This window comes from Triticum aestivum, chromosome 5D, assembly GCF_018294505.1.
Source record: "Triticum aestivum cultivar Chinese Spring chromosome 5D, IWGSC CS RefSeq v2.1, whole genome shotgun sequence".
Classification (NCBI taxonomy): domain Eukaryota; kingdom Viridiplantae; phylum Streptophyta; class Magnoliopsida; order Poales; family Poaceae; genus Triticum; species Triticum aestivum.
Genome location: NC_057808.1, coordinates 395,441,434 through 395,466,933, shown reverse-complemented (window position 1 = coordinate 395,466,933; position 25,500 = coordinate 395,441,434).

Sequence of the window (25,500 nt, the reverse complement as noted above, 5' to 3'; positions counted from 1 at the left end):
AATAACATGCATGCCTACAACGGGTCTATGTTTCTTAGCATCGGGTCTAGCAATTCTAGCAGCTTGATCACAGAAATAAATAACATGCCCATCAATATTATCAGCCAAGAGATCTTTAACCATAGCAATACTAGGTTCAACTTTAATTTGCTCAGGAGGTGTATATGTTCTAGTATTACTCTTACGAACAACCGTTCAATCTTTAGCATGATCCTTTATCCTAACAGGGAAAGGTGGTTTCTCAAAATAAGTGGAAGGAACAATAGGATCATTATAAGTGATAGTCTTTTCTTCAACTGTAATAGGTGCAACTACTTTTACTTTAGTGGGAGGATTATATTTAAACCACTTCTCCTTAGGGAGATCAACATGAGTAGCAAATGATTCACAGAAAGAAGCTACTATCTCATAGTCAAGTCCATATTTAGTGCTAAATACACGAAAAGCATCGGTATCCATAAAAGATTTAACACAAATCAAACTTAGGTGTCATACCTGACTCCTTACCATCATCGGAATCCCAATCTTCAGAGTTGTGTTTAATTCTTTCCAATAAATCCCATTTGAATTCAATAGTCTTCATCATAAAAGACCGAGCACAAGAAGTATCAAGCATGGTGCGATTGTTGAGAGAAAGCCGAGCATAAAAGTTTCGAATAATCATTTCTCTTCAGAGCTCATGATTGGGGAATGAATATAACATTGACTAAAGCCTCCCCCAAGTTCGAGCGATGCTTTCTCCTTCGCAAGGACAAAAATTATATATATAATTACGATGACGATGAACAAGATGCATAGGATAAAACTTCTGGTGAAATTCCAATTTCAATCGTTTATAGTCCCAGGATCCCATATCATCACATAGCCTATACCATGTCAATGCATCGCTGTGACACCCCAAAATTTTTACCTTGTTTTATTAATTAAAATTTTGCGAGGAAATAAAACTTTTCCATTTGTCTAGATTTACCCCTTTGATATTATGGGTTTTTACTTCAAGTGAAAACTTTCCAAAGGTATTATTGGACTTGTATACTCTCTCTTTGGAACAATTCCTTATCAAGTGGATTTAATTGCAAGGATTGCCTTTTATTGAGCTTTATTCTTTTAAAATGATTTCTCATGAACTTGGAGCCTGTTTTACACTGCAACCATTTGGCAAATGCCTTTAAAATTTCCACCAAAATTTGGGGATGTCATGTGATGTTTCCACATCACTTTTATGCAAAGATATCTTTTGGTTATTGAAGATTTTTGAGTTCTACATCAACTATTCAAATCTGGTCCAGTGGGTATTTTTGCACTACAACCTGTTTAAATAATTCTTTAAAAATTCTTCCAAGTGTTTGGAGATGTCAGTAGATGCATACAATTCAACCTCATGCAAAAACCCAGTGATGATCTTTGAAAAATTTGAGTGAATCAACCTCTTTTTCTTCCTGGTCCACTTTGGTGATTTGCACTGCAACCCTATTTTATTTTGCTCTAATGCCCATGACCTTCTTCCTGCTTGTAACCTTTCCTACAAAACCTTTAAGTCCAGGAGAGTGGACCCATTGGAGGATTTTAAGTGCATGCAATGAGACAATTTTCCTTCTGTCCAAAACTGAAGTTTTGCAAAACTTGCACTAGCAAGTTTCTTGTTTTGCCCAAATGACCTTGCCATCATCACCTACAACTAGAGAGACCCTGATCTGGAGATTTTGGCCACTCCAAGAGTTGCCTAAATGCACTTGACATTTTGTCGAACACTTGGTGTGCACAGGCAGTTTTGACATGAGTTTCTAGTTTGCATTGTGATCTTGATCCTCTGGCCCAGCGACCTTGTCCACTAAGCTCCTGGCTACCCCTAACCTAGTCCTGTTAATTGCCAGCTTCCCCCTCGCACTCTAGGCCGCCCTAGCATTTCGTCGAGCACGTCCCGTGCGTGCTCTGGGCGCGCCCAGAGCGCACGTTTTGCACGCGCGCGCACCGAGACGCCGCGCCGCACTGCCGCCCCCGCCGCGTCCCGCACATGGCCCTGACTCACCTACAGAGACGCGCACTAACCTCGCCCGCTCTCCACGCCACCTCTGGCACCCTACAACGCCGCCGCCAGGGCTTTTGGCGGCACGCCGGCGTCGGCAGTGAGCCTCTGCCATGGACGGCGCCACCCAAGCCACCCGCGCGCGCCAGCTTCCCCTATGAACAGCTCGAGCTTATCCCGAAGCCCGTCGGCACGCGCTCGTCGCCGCCACGTCGCCCTGCAGCTACAGCACCGCGGTCGCCGGCGTTCTTATCCACAGCCGCCGCGGGATCAGCCTCGAACGCCTATAAAAGGAGACCCCGAGCCCCTCCGAGCGCTCAGGCGACCTCAAGCCTTCCCCCTAGAGCTCCCCGAGCAGTGAATTTACCGGAAGAGGCCATCTTCTCCAACTCCGGCCGGTTCGGCCGCCGCTACCGTCCGGTGACATTCGTCGCAACCAGGCTATCTCCCGCCCATCCAACGCCACCAATCGCTTCCTCTTGTCCTTGCGGAGCTGCCCAGCGCCTCAGCCTCGATCGGAGACCACCGGAGCCCAAAACTCACTTCACTCCCGTAGCCCTCTCCGCCGCGGAGCTCGCCGCCGACGACTCCTCCCACCACTGTCGACCCAACGACCACCGAGAGGACCGCCCCGGTCTGGCAGCTCCATCCCCGCCCTCGGATACCCGTGGGGAGCTGCCGTTCGTCGCCGGCGATCGCCGGAGCCCCGCTCCCGTTCGGGCAGAGAAGAGGAGGGAGAGGGAGGAATGGTCAAACCTGACCAGTGGGCCCCCTGGACCCACTGTCAGCGACCCAGCCCCGCCGACGCGTGTTTTAAGTGGAAACATGTTTCGCAAAAATACATTTTCGCTGAACAGAAAGCGTAAGCGCCCCGAAACGTTTTCCTTTTTCTGATTTTATTAAAAACAGAGATTTGACCAAACTTTGACTGGCTATATCTTTTAAAATAAAACCCCAAATGAGTTGTTTCTTTTTCCTACCTCTCTCAAATTTCATCTAGTTTATTTTAAGATTTATTTCAAAAATATTTGGGACAACTTTTTGCACTGTGTTTGAAATATTTGTTATTTGAATATTTTTCAAAATAGGAAATGGAGAAAGAAGAAAGCTTTCAAAAAGTGCACCCTTTGCATACTCTGAAAGGCAAGCATTCTAAACTCTGGCATAATATTTTCGTGAGGTGTTTTGATACGGATACAATACCACTTTGACTTGGAGCATACATTATCTTTATGTAACGATAAGGTCACGCGCATGAGTGCATATTGGAGGTGCTTTACTGTTAGAAATGGATATGCTGTGATAGTGATCATCCTCGTGAATCTTTCATGCATACCGGCAGGAAGCCGGGAGAGTCGTGGTCTTGGGTAGACACGAGCTTGTCCCTAGTTCCTCGTCGGGACGAGTGTGTCCGGTATGGCATGAAGAGTTTTGATGAGCGGTGATTCTGTCTGTCAATGGATATATATTGGTTCTGCGAATCATTTGGTGAATACTTGTACCTCCTGAGTCGGTCGTAGGTCGAGTCTTGTTCAGTCACTTCCCCTACTTGTTTTGTACTACCACTGGTCCCTGCCGCGGGTAGGGTATGGTTCAGTAAGTTGTCAACCCCTTACCAGAGCACACACTGTACAGAGAGGCCATAGTGGAAGATACCGGAGGCCTCCGGTAGGCATGCCACTTGGTCCGGGGGCATGGGTGTTTCCGGTTGGGACTGAGAGGGGGGCACCCCTTAGAGCGCGCGTATATAAATTTGATCCCATGCTACGTCGAGGTTGTAGCCTCCCCACTTAGAGTTTGCTTGGCAGGTGTCGTGGGTGATTCCAGACACCGGTAAAGTTAAGCTGGTGTGTGCAGGTCAGGCGTGTTTTCAATTAAAAGGCCGTAGGCGGAATTAGTCCCGATGGACTAAATAAATCCGTTACTCATGGGTAAAGAGTACACCCTCTGCAGAGGTCATATCTTTTTGGATAGCCATGTTCATGGGTAAGGACTTTAGTCTGAGATGAGTCTGGTGACGGTTTTCGGATGGAGACACGGTTAAACTGGATCATAGTAACGGTGTTCGGATGGAGACACGGCTAAACTAGAATCTGGTGACGGTCTTCGGATGGAGAAACGGCTAGACTAGATATTGTTTATAACCTGTGACATATGAGGATTATGTTTATTCTTATTACATTTGGATTATTTATTTTATTGAGGATCCCTGGGACGGTTCTACCTCCTGGATATTCACTGTGATTATTCTTATATAAGCCCTTTATGTGGTGTCGCTTAGACACCCGACTGCGGCATGTTTGTTATTTATTTATCCTTTATAAGCCCTTTATGTGGCGTCGCTCAGACGCCCGACTGCGGCATGTTTTTTATTTATTTATCCTTTATAAGCCCTTTATGTGGCGTCGCTCAGACGCCCGACTGCGGCATGTTTGTTATTTATTTATCCTTTATAAACCCTTTATGTGGCGTCGCTCAAACGCCCGACTGCGGCATGCTTGTTATTTAATTATTCTTTATAAGCCGTTTATGTGGCGTCGCTCAGACGCCCGACTGCGGCATGTTTGTTATTTATTTATCCTTTATAAACCCTTTATGTGGCATCGCTCAAACGCCCGACTGCAGCATGCTTGTTATTTAATTATTCTTTATAAGCCATTTATGTGGTGTCGCTCAGACGCCCGACTACGGCATTGTTAATTTATTTGCACCCTTTCGAGGAGTCATTTCAAGATACTCGACCAGCGCGTTCTATTTCTACTCCGGTATTGCATGTTCATATTTTACCCGCATGCGTGCATCACGGGTTTCGTTTATTTCGTGAAAGACGTTATCATCATAAAATATTCTGGAGTATGATTACCTTTGTTATATTATACCCGTGTTCTTAATGTTTGCGTGTACATTCAAACGTACTCACTGGCTTGTCCCTGGCTATTGTCTTGGCCAGATTTCTTGCGTGGAGAAGAGCGTTACGACGACAGCCCCGGAACCCGTGCAATGACGATAGCAGCCTCGCGAAGATAGGAGTTATCCTGGTCAGCTGTTCTTGTGGGAAATTGAGTCCCATAGACGCAGATGAACCACAAACCGCTTCCGCCATCAACCACTAGAAACCAAGTGTTGTACTCCTAGGCCTCAATGGTCTTGTACTACATATTTTGTACTTTGCTTGGAATTCTTGTATCAAGCTGGTGCCTCATCAGCTAACAGTAATCCTGGGGCTGGTGAGCACAAAGGCCGTATTTTCTGGGAAATTAATATCCCGAAAATCTGGTCGTGAATATCTTGGTCACAGAAGAAAAACTAGGAGTACTAGATATAATACAGGGTTGAGCGGAGACTGCTCAACAATTTATTACAAGCACGCCGATAAAACATAACGGCGGAAAGGGTGACATAACTACTAGCTCACAAATAAAAGCGGTGGTGGATATATCACAGTGAAGGGGGGGGTGACATGACTCCTGAATCTAACAACTCTTCGAGCGTCGGAGTGAGGCTCGAGGATACTTATTGTGGGTGGCGGAAGCGTATATAATACAAGTGACCAATATCCAGGATCGCGCGGGACTGACTGGGACTCCTCTAGGCGTCGGACTCACTATCAAACTCTTCATCCATGAGATCGCCTTCGTCAACATCTGGCCAAATCAACAAGCCAGGTGAGTACTATGAAAGTACTCGCAAGACAGTTCGGACATAAGATATAACAAATGTAAACATGATGCATATGAACAGATTAACAAGCGCACTCAGACATTGAGATAATAATGCATGGGAAATAAAAGAGAAGTCGGGCGGTAGTCCTCCCGAAATCCCAAAGTAATAGTGAGGGCCAATCGAGTGTCCGAATGACTCCTCGAAGGAAAAAAAAAGAATAACAATGCCGCAGTCGGGCGTCAAGGCGACACCACATAAAGGGCTTATAATAGAATATAAATGACAGTGCGTGCCACAGTAGGACGTCTGAGCGACATCACATAAAGGGCTTATATCAAAGGTAAATAACAAGAGTGCCACAGTCGGACGTCTAAGAGACATCACATAAAGGGCTTATATCAAAAGTAAATAACAAGAGTGCCACAGTCGGACGTCTGAGTGACATCACATAAAGGGCTTATATCAAAAGTAAATAACAAGAGTGCCACAGTCGGACGTCTAAGCGACATCACATACAGGGCTTATATCAAAAGTAAATAACAAGAGTGCCACAGTCGGACGTCTGAGCGACATCACATAAAGGGCTTATATCAAAAGTAAATAACAAGAGTGCCACAGTCGGACGTCTGAGCGACATCACATAAAGGGCTTATAATTCATAACTTAATATCTCAGTAGCTCAAGAATTTAAATCATTTCAAGGGAATAATCAGGTATGAGATAAACAACAGGGTTAGTCCATCCACAGGAATAACGCTCAACCAAGTTTACCACTCAAGCTTGTTCACCGGGGATTTACCACGAGGACTGACATAGATATGGATATACTGGCCATGGTCCTTGATCATAGACACAATGACTCGGAAGGATTTGACTCTGCAGAGTTTGTACTTTAACCACACCCAACGGATTTCAGTAGTCACGGGGACTAGTTCCGTTTACGGGTTTTAGGAGAAACACCTCTAACCAGTACACACCCATTCAACTTTCCGAAGCCAGGAATCACCCTCAGCAACGTTCAAGAAAAACTTTGAGACAGGGAGGCTACAACCTCGCGTAGCATGGGATCAAATTTATATACGCGCGCTCTAAGGGGTGCCCCCCTCTCGGTCCCAACCGGAAACACCCATGCCCCCTGACCGGATGACTGGCTTTAATCCAGGGCCATGGAACCCTCATCCCGGCCCTTCCATTTGGTGTGTACACGGAAAGAGGTTACCAACTTACTAAACCGTATTCTTTGCAGAAAACATGTGGTAGCACGAAAGGGAAAGAACGGTAACGTGACTCACTCCACGTTAACGTCGGAGTTTATCTGATGTCGTAAGGCTGGCATGGTACAACAATACCACCTTACTGCCTTTCATGTCACCACATGACTAGGCCTTTTCTCATCAGAGATCACAGTAACTTCGGAACTCACGGATAGTTGCTTTACATGCAACGAGATACTCACCGATGCTCATATGCCATGCACAAACCATTGAAGCAAACATGCAAAACACCCGTCATATCAAAGGTTCAAACATGTTTGCCTGGTTCGGAGAAGTCGGAGTCTAGCTCGGCGAAGTTCGCGGCTCCGTCACCTCCTCCGGAACCTACGGTATAATCAAAACCGTACACTATCGTGAAAAATCATCTCGTGCACAAAATTTGCTCCAAAATTTTTCCAAATAAATACTATAAAAAACTAGACAAATATATAAGACTGACAGAAAAAGAATCAATCAAAAATCATCTTTTATTAAAAAGTTATAAGGGTTTTAGTCGAGGGACTAATCTGTGATGAAACAGAAAAGAACCAGGGACTTAACTGAGAAAACGGAAAACGGTTCGGAGTAAAAGGCGCCAGCCCAAAGAGAAAACGTATTTGCCCGAAGGCGCCAACAGAAAACGGTTCGAGGGGAAAAAATAAGAGAGGCTGACGGGGGGGTCCACACGTCAGGTTTGAAAACGGCCAAAGGAGCTCGCCGGCGCCCGAAGACTGCGGTGGTCGCCGGCGTTGAACCACGGCGAGGCAGGGAGATCGGAGGCAAGAGGTTCAGTCTGTTCTTCCGCGTTGGTGGGTGGTGGACTTGGCCGACGGAGAGCACCACGTCGACGGCGACACTTTCTCCGGCGGACGGTGGCTCGGGCGATGGTGGAGAACTCCGGTGGGTGCTGCAAACTCCAAATTGAAGCGCGGGTCAGCAGAGTGGATGCACCAGAAGGCTACTGGCAAGGGCTGAGGGGTAGGGGTGCACGCACGGGAGCGAATCGAGCTGGGTCCCGTGGCGGTTCGAGGCGGCCGGAGTTGGGGAAGAAGGCTCCCTCGGGGCTCTTCCAGTGGCTTGGCGTGGTATTGGTGGAGTGCAGAGGTGGTGTGGGTTCGAGTTCGAGCTCGGGGCCTCTATTTATAGGCGATCCGAGGGGGTGGCTGTGAACGGGGTATCTCCGGTGAGCGATTACGGCGAGGCAGTGGTTGGGCAGGGGGTTTAGGGGGCTAGGCACCATCAGGGAAGATCACTGGTGCCGTTCCACCGCTAAACCTCGGTCGGGCAAGGCGTAATACGCCGATCCTCGACGGGGCGGCCGTACGGCCACGGCGGTGGCAGAGAGCGCGCTCTGCGCCTACCAGTTCACGACGAAGGGTGGCAGCGCGCACGGGGGAGTGGATGGCCACGCGTCGGCCTCCGGTGGCTTGGGCGGCGCTGGACGACGCCTTCTACGCTGCGCCTCCCTCTGGCGGCCGCAAAGCCGCCGCTGCCGTCGATCACGGGTGGCGCATCTCCTCCTGCTCGTCGCCAAAAAACCAAATGCTTTTCTCAGATGACTTGGTGAGGTGACCTCTCAATGCGCCCAGAGGCTGCCTGAATTTTCTCAGATTTTTAGGAGAAGAATTCAAATGAATTTCATCAAATTTGGCAAATAAGGTCCAAACTTGCAGCAAGTACAATTTGAAATATTTGAACTAGAGACCAGTGGATCTTCATGGATCCTGGTTGAGGGCTCAAAGGACTATCTAGGGAAATTGGTTTGGAGACAAAACTCAAAGCAGAAAGGGTAGCTCCTTTGTAAATCTCCAAGAGTTAGAATAGAAGGCAGAAATAATTTTTGATAAGAAATAAATGGGAGACAAATTATGGGGAGGTTCAAATTGTTGGATTTGAAGTATAACTTGACACAAGGATGGGGAATGGCTTTTGGGGGGGATTTCCACTCATGTCATGGCAAGAGGAGATTTTTAAAAAGGGGAGAAGACCACTCCAAATGCCATAGGGCTATTTAAAAGATTTTTCAAAAGAAATCCCCCAAGTGAAAAGCATTTGGTTTTTTGAGTCCACATAAGAAGGAAAAACCTCCAAGACCAAAATCAAGTCTTGGGTGAATCCAAATAAAACATTTGTCATAAAGAAAAATTTTGAGGGGGGAGAGTTCTTTAGAAGAAAATTTTAAATCACCCTCCTCAAATCCAATAAAGATTTTGATAAAACCAAAATAAAAATTTTGAGTGTCACAACACCTACCCCCTTAGGAAAAATCTCGTCCCCGAGATTTCTGCTGATCCTCAAATAGATATGGGTACTCTGCCTGAAGGAAATCTTCTCTTTCCCATGTAGCTTCATCCTCGGTGTGGTTGCTCCACTGAACCTTGAAATTTTTTGTTGTTTTCTGACGGGTCCTCCTTTCAGACTCTTCCAAAATCTTTACTGGCCGCTCTCTGTAGGTGAGGTCTGGTTGCACATCAATGCTCTCATGAGATACATGCTTCTCCGGGTTACTTACACATTTTCTCAATTGTGAGACGTGGAACACGTCATGGATGTCTGACAGCTCCTTGGGTAGGTCTAGTTTGTAGGCCACTGTGCCTCTTCGTGCAACTATACAGAATGGTCCAATAAATCTCGAGGCTAGCTTCCCCTTAATTTTGAACCGTTGCAGGCCCCTCATCGGAGACACTCGTAGGTATACGAAATCACCGGGTTCAAAGCTGACCTCACGATGTTTTTCATCGTAATAGCTCTTTTGTCAGTTTTGAGCTGTCTTGAGTCTGTCCCTGATCTGTTTAACCTTCTCCTCGGCCTCCTTGAGCATGTCTGGGCCGAAGATGCGACTGTCACCTGTCTCTGACCAATTTAGTGGGGTACGACACCTCCGTCCGTACAATGCTTAAAAAGGTGCCATTTGTAAGCTGGCCTGGTAACTGTTGTTGTAAGCAAACTCGGCATACGGCAAACTTTCTTCCCAACTGGATCCATAGGTGAGCACACAGGCTCTCAGCATGTCCTCTAGGATTTGGTTCACGCGTTCCGTTTGTCCATCAGTCTGAGGGTGGTACGCTGTACTGAAAGCTAGTTGCTGTACTGAAAACCAGGAATACTAGATATAATACAAGGTTGAGCGGAGACTGCTCAACAATTTATTACAAGCACGCCGATAAAACATAACAGCGGAAAGGGTGACATAACTACTAGCTCACAAATAAAAGCGGTGGTGGATATATCACAGTGAAGGGGGGGGTGACATGACTCCTGAATCTAACAACTCTTCGAGCGTCGGAGTGAGGCTCGAGGATACTTATTGTGGGTGGCGGAAGCGTATATAATACAAGTGACCAATATCCAGGATCGCATGGGACTGACTGGGACTCCTCTAGGCGTCGGACTCACTATCAAACTCTTCATCCATGAGATCGCCTTCGTCAACATCTGGCCAAATCAACAAGCCAGGTGAGTACTATGAAAGTACTCGCAAGACAGTTCGGACATAAGATATAACAAATGTAAACATGATGCATATGAACAGATTAACAAGCGCACTCAGACATTGAGATAATAATGCATGGGAAATAAAAGAGAAGTCGGGCGGTAGTCCTACCGAAATCCCAAAGTAATACTGAGGGCCAATCGAGTGTCGGAATGACTCCTCGAAGGAAAAAAAAGAATAACAATGCTGCAGTCGGGCGTCAAGGCGACACCACATAAAGGCCTTATAATAGAACATAAATGACAGTGCGTGCCACAGTCGGACGTCTGAGCGACATCACATAAAGGGCTTATATCAAAGGTAAATAACAAGAGTGCCACAGTCGGACGTCTAAGCGACATCACATAAAGGGCTTATATCAAAAGTAAATAACAAGAGTGCCACAGTCGGACGTCTGAGCGACATCACATAAAGGGCCTATATCAAAAGTAAATAACAAGAGTGCCACAGTCGGACGTCTAAGCGACATCACATACAGGGCTTATATCAAAAGTAAATAACAAGAGTGCCACAGTCGGACGTCTGAGCGACATCACATAAAGGGCTTACATCAAAAGTAAATAACAAGAGTGCCACAGTCGGACGTCTGAGCGACATCACATAAAGGGCTTATAATTCATAATTTAATATCTCAGTAGCTCAAGAATTTAAATCATTTCAAGGGAATAATCAGGTATGAGATAAACAACAGGGTTAGTCCATCCACAGGAATAACGCTCAACCAAGTTTACCACTCAAACTTGTTCACCGGGGATTTACCACGAGGACTGACATAGATATGGATATACTGGCCATGGTCCTTGACCATAGACACGATGACTCGGAAGGATTTGACTCTGCAGAGTTTGTACTTTAACCACAGCCAACGGATTTCAGTAGTCACGGGGACTAGTTCCGTTTACGGTGTTTTAGGAGAAACACATCTAACCAGTACACACCCATTCAACATTCCGAAGTCAGGAATCACCCTCGGCAACCTTCAAGAAAAACTTTGAGACGGGGAGGCTACAACCTCGCGTAGCATGGGATCAAATTTATATACGCGCGCTCTAAGGGGTGCCCCCCTCTCGGTCCCAACCGGAAACACCCATGCCCCCTGACCGGATGACTGGCTTTAATCCAGGGCCATGGAACCCTCATCCCGGCCCCTCCATTTGGTGTGTACACGGAAAGAGGTTACCAACTTACTAAACCGCATTCTTTGCAGAAAACATGTGGTAGCACGAAAAGGGAAAGAACGGTAACGTGGCTCAGACCACGTTAACGTCGGAGTTTATCGGATGTCGTAAGGCTGGCATGCTACAACAATACCACCTTACTGCCTTTCATGTCACCACATGACTAGGCCATCTCTCATCAGAGATCACAGTAACTTCGGAGCACACGGATAGTTGCCTTACATGCAACGAGATACTCACCGATGCTCATATGCCATGCACAAACCATTCAAGCAAACATGCAAACACCTCTCATATCAAAGGTTCAAACATGCTTGCCTGGTTCGGAGAAGTCAGAGTCTAGCTCGGCGAAGTTCGCGGCTCCGTCACCTCCTCCGGAACCTACGGTATAATCGAAACCGTACACTATCGTGAAAAATCATCGCGTGCACAAACATGGTGTTAGTCTCTGAGGGCACCGTATCAAATCTGGAGATACGTCCCACCCTAATGGAACAAATTAAGAAGGCTCAGCATGGACATCCCAGCATCGAAGGTATACAGAGGAAGATGAGCCTTGGCAAGGCTTTAGAGTTCGTCACAGACAATGAAGGAATATTATGGTACGGGGACAGACTTTGCGTACCTAACATTGAGGAACTCAAGCAAAAAATCCTAACCGAAAGCCACACCGCTCCATACTCGATCCACCCTGGAGGAACCAAAATGTACAAAGACATTCAGGAAAGATTTTGGTGGCACGGTATGAAAAGAGATATAGCCGCATTCATTCCTTGTTGCGATTCTTGTCAGCGCATTAAAGCCAAGCACCAAAAGCCAGCAGGGCTACTCCAGCCAAACAGGATACCTGAGAGGAAATGGGATGAAATTGGAATGGACTTCATCGTCGGACTACCTCAATCGCAACGCCGAAATGATGCCATATGGGTCATCACAGATAGGCTAACCAAGGTAGCACATTTCATTCCCGTGAAGACGACCTACTCCACTCAAAGACTTGCCAAGCTTTATCTCTCCCGTATAGTTTGTCTGCATGGAGTCCCAAAGACTATAATATCAGACCGAGGCACTCAATTTGTCGCAAAATTTTGGGATCACCTGCAACAAGCTCTGGGCACGCAACTAGCTTTCAGTACAGCGTACCACCCTCAGACTGATGGACAAACAGAACGCGTGAACCAAATCCTAGAGGACATGCTGAGAGCCTGTGTGCTCACCTATGGATCCAGTTGGGAAGAAAGTTTGCCGTATGCCGAGTTTGCTTACAACAACAGTTACCAGGCCAGCTTACAAATGGCACCTTTTGAAGCATTGTACGGACGGAGGTGTCGTACCCCACTAAATTGGTCAGAGACAGGTGACAGTCGCATCTTCGGCCCAGACATGCTCAAGGAGGCCGAGGAGAAGGTTAAACAGATCAGGGATAGACTCAAGACAGCTCAAAGCCGACAGAAGAGCTATTACGATCAAAAACATCGTGAAGTCAGCTTTGAACCCGGTGATTTCGTATACCTACGAGTGTCTCCGATGAGGGGCCTGCAATGGTTCAAAATTAAGGGGAAGCTAGCCCCGAGATTTATTGGACCATTCTGTATAGTTGCACGAAGAGGCACAGTGGCCTACAAACTAGACCTACCAAGGAGCTGTCAGACGTCCATGACGTGTTCCACGTCTCACAATTGAGAAAATGTGTAAGTAACCTGGAGAAGCATGTATCTCATGAGAGCATTGATGTGCAACCAGACCTCACCTACAGAGAGCGGCCAGTAAAGATTTTGGAAGAGTCTGAAAGGAGGACCCGTCAGAAAACAACAAAAATTTTCAAGGTTCAGTGGAGCAACCACACCGAGGATGAAGCTACATGGGAAAGAGAAGATTTCCTTCAGGCAGAGTACCCATATCTATTTGAGGATCAGCAGAAATCTGGGGGACGAGATTTTTCCTAAGGGGGTAGGTGTTGTGACACTCAAAATTTTTATTTTGGTTTTATCAAAATCTTTATTGGATTTGAGGAGGGTGATTTAAAATTTTCTTCTAAAGAACTCTCCCCCCCTCAAAAATTTTCTTTATGACAAATGTTTTATTTGGATTCACCCAAGACTTGATTTTGGTCTTGGAGGTTTTTCCTTCTTATGTGGACTCAAAAAACCAAATGCTTTTCACTTGGGGGATTTCTTTTGAAAAATCTTTTAAATAGCCCTATGGCATTTGGAGTGGTCTTCTCCCTTTTTTAAAAATCTCCTCTTGCCATGACATGAGTGGAAATCCCCTCCCAAAAGCCATTCCCCATCCTTGTGTCAAGTTATACTTCAAATCCAACAAGTTGAACCTCCCCATAATTTGTCTCCCATTTATTTCTTATCAAAAATTATTTCTGCCTTCTATTCTAACTCTTGGAGATTTACAAAGGAGCTACCCTTTCTGCTTTGAGTTTTGTCTCCAAACCAATTTCCCTAGCTAGTCCTTTGAGCCCTCAACCAGGATCCATGAAGATCCACTGGTCTCTAGTTCAAATATTTCAAATTGTACTTGCTGCAAGTTTGGACCTTATTTGCCAAATTTGATGAAATTCATTTGAATTCTTCTCCTAAAAATCTGAGAAAACTCAGGCAGCCTCTGGGTGCATTGAGAGGTCACCTCACCAAGTCCCAGCTCCAGAAATTTTTTTCTTCATGCCAAATCATTTCGTCGAGCACTTGATGGGCACTATTGCTGTCATGTTCAGAAAAGTTCAGTTAATAGTTTCAGAGAACACTGTCGTTTTCATCAGAACTCGTTCTCAATCTCACCAGTAGCCGGTGTGGCGCCTTGCTCCCTGTCCCCTCCGTCTTATCTCTGCGCCGCACGATCACCTGCAAGGTTGCGGGCGTCGCCGACGAGCAGGAGGAGGTGCGCCACCCGTGAGCGACGGCAGCGGCGGCTTTGCGGCCGCCAGAGGGAGGCGCAGCGTAGAAGGCGCCGTCCAGTGCCGCCCAAGCCACCGGAGGCCGACGCGTGGCCATCCACTCCCCCGTGCGCGCTGCCACCCTTCGTCGTGAACTGGTAGGCGCGGAGCGCGCTCTCTGCCACCGTCGTGCTCGTACGGCCGCCCCATCGAGGATCGGCGTATTACGCCTTGCCCGACCGAGGCTTAGCGGTGGAACGTCACCAGTGATCTTCCCTGATTGTGCCTAGCCCCCTAAACCCCCTGCCCAACCACTGCCTCGCCGTAATCGCTCGCCGGAGATACCCCGTTCACGGCCACCCCCTCGGATCGCCTATAAATAGAGGCCCCGAGCTCGAACTCGAACCCACACCACCTCTGCCCTCCACTAATACCATGCCAAGACACTGGAAGAGCCCCGAGGGAGCCTTGTTCCCCAACTCCAGCCGCCTCGAACCGCCACGGGACCCAGCTCGATTCGCTCCCGTGCGTGCACCCCTACCCCTCAGCCCTTGCCAGTAGCCTTCTAGTGCATCCACTCTGCTGACCCGCGCTTCAAATTGGAGTTTGCAGCACCCACCGGAGTTCTCCACCATCGCCCGAGCCACCGTCCGCCGGAGAAAGTGTCACCGTCGACGTGGTGCTCTCCTTCGGCCAAGTCCACCACCCACCGACGCGGAAGAACACACTGAACCTCTTGGTACCCTCTGATCTCCCTGCCTCGCCGTGGTTCAACGCCGGCGACCACCGCAGCCTTCGGGCGCCGGCGAGCTCCGTTGGCCGTTTTCAAACCTGACGTGTGGACACCCCCCCCCCGTCAGCCACTCTTCTTTTTTCCCCTCGAACCGTTTTTTGTTGGTGCCTTCGGGCAAATAAGTTTCCTCTTTGGGCTGGCGCCTTTTACTCCGAACCGTTTTCTCAGTTAAGTCCCTGGTTCTTTTCTGTTTCATCACGGATTAGTCCCTGGACTAAAACCCTTATAACTTTTTAATAAAAGATGATTTTTGATTGATTCTTTTTCCGTCAGTCTTATATTTTTGTCTAGTTTTTATAGTGTTTATTTGGAAAAAATTTGGAACAAATTTTGTGCACGCGATGATTTTTCACGATAGTGTACGGTTTCGATTATACCGTAGGTTCCAGAGGAGGTGACGGAGCCGCGAACTTCGCCGAGCTAGACTCCGACTTCTCCGAACCAAGCATGCATGTTTGAACCTTTGATATGACCGGTGTTTTGCATGTTTGCTTGAATGGTTTGTGCATGGCATATGAGCATCGGTGAGTATCTCGTTGCATGTAAAGCAACTATCCGTGAGTTCCGAAGTTACTGTGATCTCTGATGAGAGAAGGCCTAGTCATGTGGTGACATGAAAGGCAGTAAGGTGGTATTGTTGTAGCATGCCAGCCTTACGACATCCGATAAACTCCGACGTTAACGTGGACTGAGTCACGTTACCGTTCTTTCCCTTTCGTGCTACCACATTTTTTCTGCAAAGAATACGGTTTAGTAAGTTGGTAACCTCTTTCCGTGTACACACCAAATGGAGGGGCCGGGATGAGGGTTCCATGGCCCTGGATTAAAGCCATTCATCCGGTCAGGGGGCATGGGTGTTTCCCGTTGGGACCGAGAGGGGGGCACCCCTTAGCACTACTACAAAAACAGCTATAGCCAATATGGACACTAATGGCGCACTGTACATGTGGTGCGCCATTACTAAATACTAATGGCGCACCATGTGTTGGTGCGCCATTAGTGTGCAAATACTAATGGCGCACCACATCCACGGTGCGCCATTAGTAAAAAATAAAAGAAAATGATGGAAATGTCAAAAAAATAAAATAAAACAAGTTTCCCATGTGATATGTGGTCTAGTTGTTGGGAAAATTAACAAATATGAATTTCGACTTTATTTGCAAAATCTCTCTGGAATTTCTTAAAATGGGCATAACTTTTGCATACGAACTCGGAATTCTTCTTTACTGGTCCGTAAAAGGTATAGCTTGTCACGACCGGTTTTCCAATAAAAGTATTTATTGAGAGACCGATCCCTTTTACGGACCAGTAAAGAAGAATTCCTACTCACTGGTAGACAATATCTTGGTCACAGAAGAAAAACCAGGAGTACTAGATATAATACAAGGCTGAGCGGAGACTGCTCAACAATTTATTACAAGCACGCCGATAAAACATAACGGCGGAAAGGGTGGCATAACTACTTGTGACACCCAAAATTTCATTTGGATTTTTCAAAAAATTTACCTGACTTGAGGGAGGTGATTTAAAAATTTTCTTCAAAAGAACCCTCCCTTTCAAAATATTTTTGGCAAGAATTTTATTTGGATTCACCCAAGACTTGTTTTTGGTCTTGGAGGTTCTTGCTTTTTATTTTGGACTCAAGCCAAAATACTTTTCACTTGGGAAAAATGCCTTTTGGAAATCCCTTTGAAAATGCCCTATGGCTTTTGAAATGATCCTCTCCCCCTTTCAACTTTCTCTCTTACCATGGCCTTAGTGCAAATCCACTCCCGTAAACCTCTCCTCACCTTTGGATCATGATTTATTTCAAATCCAGCAAGTTGGACCTCTCCATATAATTATTTCCATTTTTTTTTGTTATCAAAAACAATTTCTGCCTATTATCTTGATCCTTGGAGGTTTACAAAGGAACTACTCTTTCTGCTTTGATTTTTGCCCCCAAACCTTTTCCCCATCCTAGTCCTTTGAACCCTCAACCAAGATCCATGAAGATCCACTGCTCTTCAGTTCAAAATTTTCAAACTATACTTGCTGCAAGTTTGGACCAGATTTGCCAAATTTGAGGAAATTCATTCAAATCCTTCTCCAAAAATTCTGAGTAAAATCAGGCAACCTCTGGGTGCATTGAGGGGTCACCTCACCAAGTCCCAGCCCCAAGAAAAATTTTCTTCATGCCAAATCATTCTGTCGAACACCTGCAGTGCATTGTCAATATCAAGTTCAGTCAAGTTCACTTAACAGTGTCTGAAACCACTGTCGTTTTCTTCAGTGTTCGATCTCCATCTCGCCAGTGCCCCGGTGTCGCCTTGCTCCCCGTCCCCTCCCCCTTGTTCCTGCGCCGCACGAGTGGCTGGAAGCTTGTGGACGTCGGCGACGAACAGCAGGAGGTGCGCCGCCCCGTGACTGACGCCAGCGGCGGCTTTGCGGTCATCAGAAGGGAGGCGCAGCGCAGACGGCGCCGTCCAGCGCCGCCCAAGCCACCGGAGGTCGCCGCGTGGTCTTCCACTCCCCAATGCGCGCTGCCACCCTCGTCGTGAACCGCTGGGCGCGGAGCGCGCTCTCTGCCGCCGTCGTGCCCGTGCGGCCACCCCACCGTGGACCGGCGCCATTACGCCAAGACCGACCAAGATTAGCAGGGGAACAGCACCAGTACGCCTCACTGATGCTGCCTGGCCACCTAAACCCCTTGCCAAGCCACTGCCTCGCCGTAATCGCTCGCCGGAGATTCTCCGTTCACGGCCACCCCCTCGACCGCCTATAAATAGAGGCCCCGAGCTCCAGCTAGTACCCACACCAGTTCTACACTCCACCAAGACCCTGCCTAGCCACTGGAAGAGCCCCGAGGAAGTCTCCTTCCTCAACTCCGGCCGCCGCGACCCGCCACGGGATCCAGCTCGATTTGCCCCCGTGCGTGCACCTCTACCTCCCATCTCTTGCCAGTAACTCTCTAGTGCATCCCTCCTTCTGACCCGCGCTTCAATTCGGAGTTGCAGCACCCACCGGAGTTCCCCACCATCGCCCGAGCCACCGTCCGCCGGAGAAAGTGTCGCCGTCGACGTGGTGCTCCCCGACGCTCGAGTCCACCACCCACCGACGCGGAAGGACACGCTGAAGCTCTTGGTTCACTCCGATCTCTCTGACTCGCCGTGGTTCGACGCCGGCGACCACCGCAGTCTTCGGACGCCGGTGAACTTTTTAAACCTGACATGTGGACCCCCCTGTCAGCCTCTATTCTCTTCTCCCTCGAAATGTTTTCTGTTGGCGCCTTCGGGCAAATACGTCTTCCCTTTAAGCTGGCGCGTTTCTTTCCGAAGCGTTTTCTATTTTCTCAGTTAAACCCCTGGAACTTTTCTGTTTCATTACAGATGAGTCCCTGGACAGAAACTCTTATAACTTTTTATTAAAAGATGATTTTTGAGTGATTCTTTTTCTGACAATCTTATAATTTTGTGTAGTTTTTTATGGGATTTATTTGGAAATTTTTTGGAGAAGTTTTTATGCACGCATTGGTTTTCACGTTAGTATGCCGTTTTCGTTATGCCGTAGGTTCCGGAAGAGGTGACGGAGCCGCGAACTTCGCCGAGCTAGACTCCGACTTCTCCGAACCAGGCAATTATGTTTGAACCTTTGATATGATAAGTGTTTTGCATGATTGCGTGAAAGGTTGTGCATGGCATACGAGTATCGATGAGTATCTAGTTGCGTGTGAGGCAACTACCCGTGTGTTCCAAAGTTACTGTGATCTCTGATGAGAGATGGCCTAGTCATGTGGTGACATGAGGGCAGTAAGGTGGTACTGTTGTAGCATACCAACCTTACGTCATCCGTTAAATTCCGACGTTAACGTGGACGGAGTCACGTTATCGTTCTATCCCCTCCCGTGCTACCACATGTCTTTTTGCCAGGATGCGGTTTAGTAAGTTGGTAACCTCTTTTCGTGTACACACCAAACAGAGGGGCCGGGATGATGGTTCCATGGCCCTGGATTAAAGCCAGTCATCCGGTGAGGGGGCATGTGTGTTTCCGGTTGGGACCGAGAGGGGGGCACCCCTTAGAGCGCGCGTATAGAAATTTGATCCCATGCTACGTGAGGTTGTAGCCTCCCCGTCTCAAGGTTTTTCTTGAACGTTGCCGAGGGTGATTCCTGGCTTCGGAAATGTTGAATGGGTGTGTACTGGTTAGATGTGTTTCTTCCAAAACACCGTAAACGGAACTAGTCCCCGTGACTACTGAAATCCGTTGGCTGTGGTTAAAGTACAAACTCTGCAGAGTCAAATCCTTCCAAGTCCTCGTATCCATGATCAAGTAGAGTGATCAGTATATCCATATCTATCCTCGTGGAAATTTATCCCCGGTGAACAAGCTCAAGTGGTAAACGCAGTTTAAATTGTTATTCCTGTGTATGGACTAACCCTGTTATTTATCTCATGACGGATTATTTTCTTGACATGATTTAAATTCATGAGCTACTAAGTTATGGATTATAAGCCCTTTATGTGATGTCGCTTAGACGTCCGACCGTGGCATGTTTGTCTCTTATTTTCAATATAAGCCCTTTATGTGATGTCGCTTAAACGTCCGACTGTGGCATGTTTGTCTCTAATTTTCAATATAAGCCCTTTATGCGATGTCGCTCAGATGTCCGACTGTGGCACACACTGTCTTTTATTTCTGTTATAAGCCCTTTACGTGGTGTCGCCCTGACGCCCGACTGCAGCATTATTATTCTTGCATTTTCCCCTCGAGGAGTCATTCAGACCCTCGTTTGGCACCCAGTATTATTCTTGCATTTTCCTCTCGAGGAGTCATTCAGACCCTCGTTTGGCACCCAGTATTATTCTTGCATTTTCCTCTCGAGGAGTCATTCAGACCCTCGTTTGGCACCCAGTATTTATTTGGGATTTCGGGAGGACTACCGCCCGACTTCTCTGTTATTTTTCCCATGCATTATTTTCTCTATGTCTGAACGCACTTGTTAATCTGTTCATATGCTTCATGTTTACATTTGTTATATCTTATGTCCGAACTGTCTTGCGAGTACTTTCATAGTACTCACCTGACTTGTTGATTTGGCCAGATGTTGACGAAGGCGATCTCTTGGATGAAGAGTTTGATAGCATGTCCGATGCCTAGAGGAGTCCCAGTCAGTCCTGTGCGATCCCGGATATTGGTTACTTGTATTATATACGCTTCCGCCACCCGCAATAAGTCTCCTCGAGCCTCACTCCGACGCTCGAAGTGCTGTAGTTTTCAGGAGTCGTATCACCCACTTCGCGGTGATATTTCCACCATCGTTGTTATCGTGAGTTTGTAGTTATGCCACCCTATCCGCCAATATGTTTTATCTGCGTTCATGTAATAAATTGTTGAGCAGTCTCCGCTCAACCTTGTATTATATTCAGTAGTCCTGGTATTTTTCTTCTGTGACCAAGATATTGTCTACCAGTGAGAAGGAATTCTTCTTTACTGGTCCGTAAAAGGGATTGGTCTCTCAATAAATATTTTATTGAAAAACCGGTCGTGACAAGGTTGGTATCAGAGCCAGGCTGACTGAAGAGAGCCACTAGGTGCGATCGCTAATCGGTTATTAGCGTCTTTTGTGCTTTTTCAGCATTTTGCAATTGTAGCTATTTTCTGTTGGTCATCATAAATTTATGACTTGACTACTCAGAATTTTTTGCCTACTTTTGTAGATGGCTGGCAGCAACTGCGAGACTCGAGTGTTCACGAACGTGCCCGAGGGGTTTGTCAAACTCCTCGTCTCCATCGCCAAGCTCGCGATCGGGCCAGCGACTCGTCCGGAGTTCACGCTTTACCAGCACAAGCTCAGTGACGACGTGTCTATGCACCAAGCTGTGGTGCAATTCAAGGGAGGACGTTCTGCATCTCGCCACTTCCGTTTTGTGGGAAGGGCCATGCCTACAGAGAGGCATGCCATGCAGATGGCTGCCCGTGAGGCGATAGCTCGTCTTCGGGACATCCTTCCTATGATGAAGACTCGTCGCTACCGCTACCTCCCATGCCATGTGCCATATACTTGTCACTATGCATTCGCCTGCCATCGGGGAGAGCGAGATGAAGCCATCGAGATGGTTGTGGAGTATCTCAAGGCTCTGGAGGAGTCTTTCGACAACCTCGTAGATGATCTTGTGGCTGCCCGCATGGACTTAGTCCGGGGCGGTCCTGCCAGCAGGAAGGAGCTTCTCCACACGGCACCGCCTCTGACATTCGTCTCGTCTTCAGCCTCTTATGCACCGGCCGTTTTGGCCACTGCTCGTCGTCTGCCTACCACTGAGGAGTTCGACAGAGTCATCGCTCCTACTCCCGTCAGAGCTGCACCGCCTGCCGCACCCGCACTACCACCTGTCGCCCCCGTGCCATCACCGCAGCGCAGTGTTACGCGCCAGGAGCCAGCTAGAGAGGAGGTGGAGGTTGATTCTCCTGCACCGCTGAGTCTTGCCCTCGGCAAGGGAAAGGACATCGTCACCATCTCCGACTGAGACTGCCGAGTAGTCGCGCGTTATGTCTGCTTGTATGATGTGTTTTATTTGTACGCTAGTTTGTATTAGTGTGTTCGCTACTTTCCGGAGGTGTATGCTAGTCTAAATAACATGTCAGGATTGTGTACATCCTGAGTGCTGTATCGTGTGTTTGCTTTTCGCGTGTAAGATATTTGCTAAGCAGTTCTTCTCCGTGCAAAATCGTTTATGGTTTCTGGAAAATCTTGAGGTCTTTTAAGTTGTTGCCTTTGCAAGATTTTCCTTGTGCCACACAGTTCTTCTCATGAGTTTTACAAAATAATACCCCAGACTGGAAAAATGTCTCGCCCGTGGACTCGCTCCATGACCAATCAGCCAGAAGAAGTTTATGGGACACAGACTAGCAACAACTTCACTCAGGGATAGTCCAGTCAACAAGACAGCGAAGCAGCCTTGTCTCAAGTATGCCGTCTCTTCGAACAAAGCCAGCAACAGCACCAAGAGATGATGAATCACGTCATCAATATGGGAAACCACCGTGAACCCTATCAACCACATTCCAAGTTATCTGAGTTACAGAAGACTCACCCTTCAACTTTTGCTCACACTGATAGGCCGCTGGAAGCCGATGACTGGCTCCGTGATATCGAGAGGAAGCTGATTATTGCTCAGTGCTCAGATAATGAGAAGGTGCTTTATGCACCACACTACCTTACTGGAGCAGCTGCAGCATGGTGGGAGAACTTCTTACACATGCATCCCAGTGAACACAACATCACCTGGGAAGAATTCAAGGAAGGCTTTCGTGGGGCACACATCCCCAGGAGCATCATAAAAATCAAGAAGAAAGAATTTGACGATCTCAAGCAAAGAGGCATGTCAGTGACAGAATACAACGGTCAGTTTACCCAGCTATCTCGTTATGCCTACGACGAGCACATGACAGAGAACAAGAAGATGGAAAAATTCCTGGACGGCCTGGCACCGGCACTAAAATGCCAACTGGTTGTACACACTTTCCCGGATTTTAAAACTCTGGTTGACAAGGCCATTACCTTGGAGAATGAGCGCCGTAGTCTGGAAGATCTCCGTAAGCGAAAGAGGGACAAGACGACTCTTGCTCGCAACAACCGAAGCAAGACTGAGGTTCCAAGGACAGAAGCAAGGAAATCCACGACTACTGATCTAAGGCCCGTCAGACAGTTTCATGCCAGGGACAAGGAGTTCACGTACCGTCCAGGGGTCACCTGCTATGCTTGTGGTGAAGAAGGGCACTATGCTAAACAATGCCCAAAGCCGAGGAACTCGGCCCCCAAGCCAAACAATGGTGGGAATAATCCAGCCCCCAAGCGCAACAATTTCAATCCCAACAACAACCACAGGAAGGGTCACCTGAACCATGTGACCAGGGAAGAAGCGCAGAATGCCCCAGACATCGTGCTCGGTACGTTCCTGTCAACACAGTACCTGCCACGGTTTTGTTTGATTCTGGAGCTTCCCATTCGTTCGTTTCGAAGAATTTTGTTTTGCAACATGGTTTTCTGATACTCCCCTTGGAAAAATCTATGATCATCAAGTCCCCCGAAAATAAGCAAATCGCTCAGAGTTACTGCCAAGGAGCAATCATTGAGTTCGAAGGACTACAGTTCCAAGCAAATCTCATCGTGTTGGAAAATAAAGGACTGGATGTCATTTTAGGGATGGACTGGTTAACCACCAACAAAGGATTCATTGACTGTTTCAATCGGACCGTGATTCTCACTCACCATCATGGCAGGACAATAAAGGTTATAGCTAAGGAAAGGCCATGGTGTCGGCAACCAAAACTGAACAAAGTGGACATTTCAGAACTGAGAAAAATTCCAGTGGTATGCGAGTTTCCTGACGTATTTCCTGAAGAACTGCCAGGCATGCCACCAGACCGAGAGATAGAATTCAGCATCGAACTAGCACCTGGCACCGCTCCCATCTATAAGAAACCTTATAGAATGGCACCCTCAGAATTGGTGGAGTTGAAGAAGCAGATAAAGGAATTATTGGACAAAGGATTTATTCGAGCCAGCTCCTCACCATGGGGTTCGCCAGTGTTGTTCGCCAAGAAAAAGGATGGGACACTGAGACTGTGTATAGACTATCGAGCTCTCAATATGGTCACCATCAAAAACAAATATCCGATGCCACGGATAAATGATTTGTTTGACCAGCTCGCACAAGCCAAGGTGTTCTCAAAAATTGATTTGAGATCGGGATATCATCAATTGAAAGTACGGACAGAAGATATCCCTAAAACAGCATTCACCTCCAGATACGGATTATATGAATTCACAGTGATGCCTTTTGGTCTAACAAACGCCCCCGCATATTTCGTCCACCTCATGAACAAAGTGTTCATGAAATTCATGGACAAATTTGTTGTGGTGTTCATCGACGATATTCTGGTATATTCAAGGACACCAGAAGAGCATGCTGAGCATCTCAGAATTGTTTTGGGAGAATTAAGGAAACATCAGTTGTACGCCAAATTTAGCAAGTGTGAGTTTTGGCTAAGGCAAGTTGGTTTCCTAGGCCACATATTAAACCAAGAAGGCGTTGCTGTAGACCTAGAGAATTCAAAGCCATACTTGACTGGAAGCCACCCGCCGACGTGACAGATGTGCGGAGTTTCCTGGGAATGGCCGGATATTACAGAAGATTTATTGAAGGATTCTCCACTGTGGCAAAACCAATAACACAGTTGCTCAAGAAAGACAAGAAATTTGTATGGACGGAAGCATGCGAGAGAAGCTTCCAAGAACTTAAGAAGAAACTAACAACCGCACCGGTATTAACCGTGCCAGACATACACAAGAGTTTTGAAGTATATTGTGACGCGTCCCGAAAAGGCCTCGGATGTGTACTAATGCAGGATGGCAAAGTTGTCGCGTATGCCTCCAGGCAGCTGCGAAAACATGAGGAAAATTACCCAACACATGACTTGGAGCTAGCAGCAGTCATACATGCACTCAAGGAGTGGAGGCACTTTCTGTTGGGAAATCGCTGTGAAATATATACGGACCATAAGAGCCTCAAATATATTTTCACACAGCCAGAGCTAAATTTACGCCAACGACGCTGGTTGGAATTGGTCAAGGACTATGATGTCGGCATTCACTACCATCCAGGGAAAGCAAATGTAGTGGCTGATGCCCTTAGTCGAAACCCCAGCCCGGACAACGACGGTCCGCAAAACTTGAGGCCTGAGTTTCAGCAAGAGTTCTCTAGGCTCAACATGGTGTTAGTCTCTGAGGGCACCGTATCAAATCTGGAGATACAACCCACCCTAGTGGAACAAATTAAGAAGGCTCAACAGGGACATCCCAGCATCGAAGGTATAAAGAAGAAAATGAACCTTGGTAAGGCTTCAGAGTTCGTCACAGACAGTGAAGGAATATTATGGTACGGAGACAGACTTTGCGTACCTAACATTGAGGAACTCAAGCAACAAATCCTAACCGAAAGCCACACCGCTCCGTACTCGATGCATCCTGGAGGAACCAAAATGTACAAAGACATTCAGGAAAGATTTTGGTGGCACGGTATGAAAAGGGATATAGCCGCATTTATTGCTTGTTGCGATTCATGTCAGCGCATCAAGGCCGAGCATCAAAAGCCAGCAGGGCTACTCCAGCCAAACAGGATACCGGAGTGGAAATGGGATGAAATAGGAATGGACTTCATCGTCGAACTAC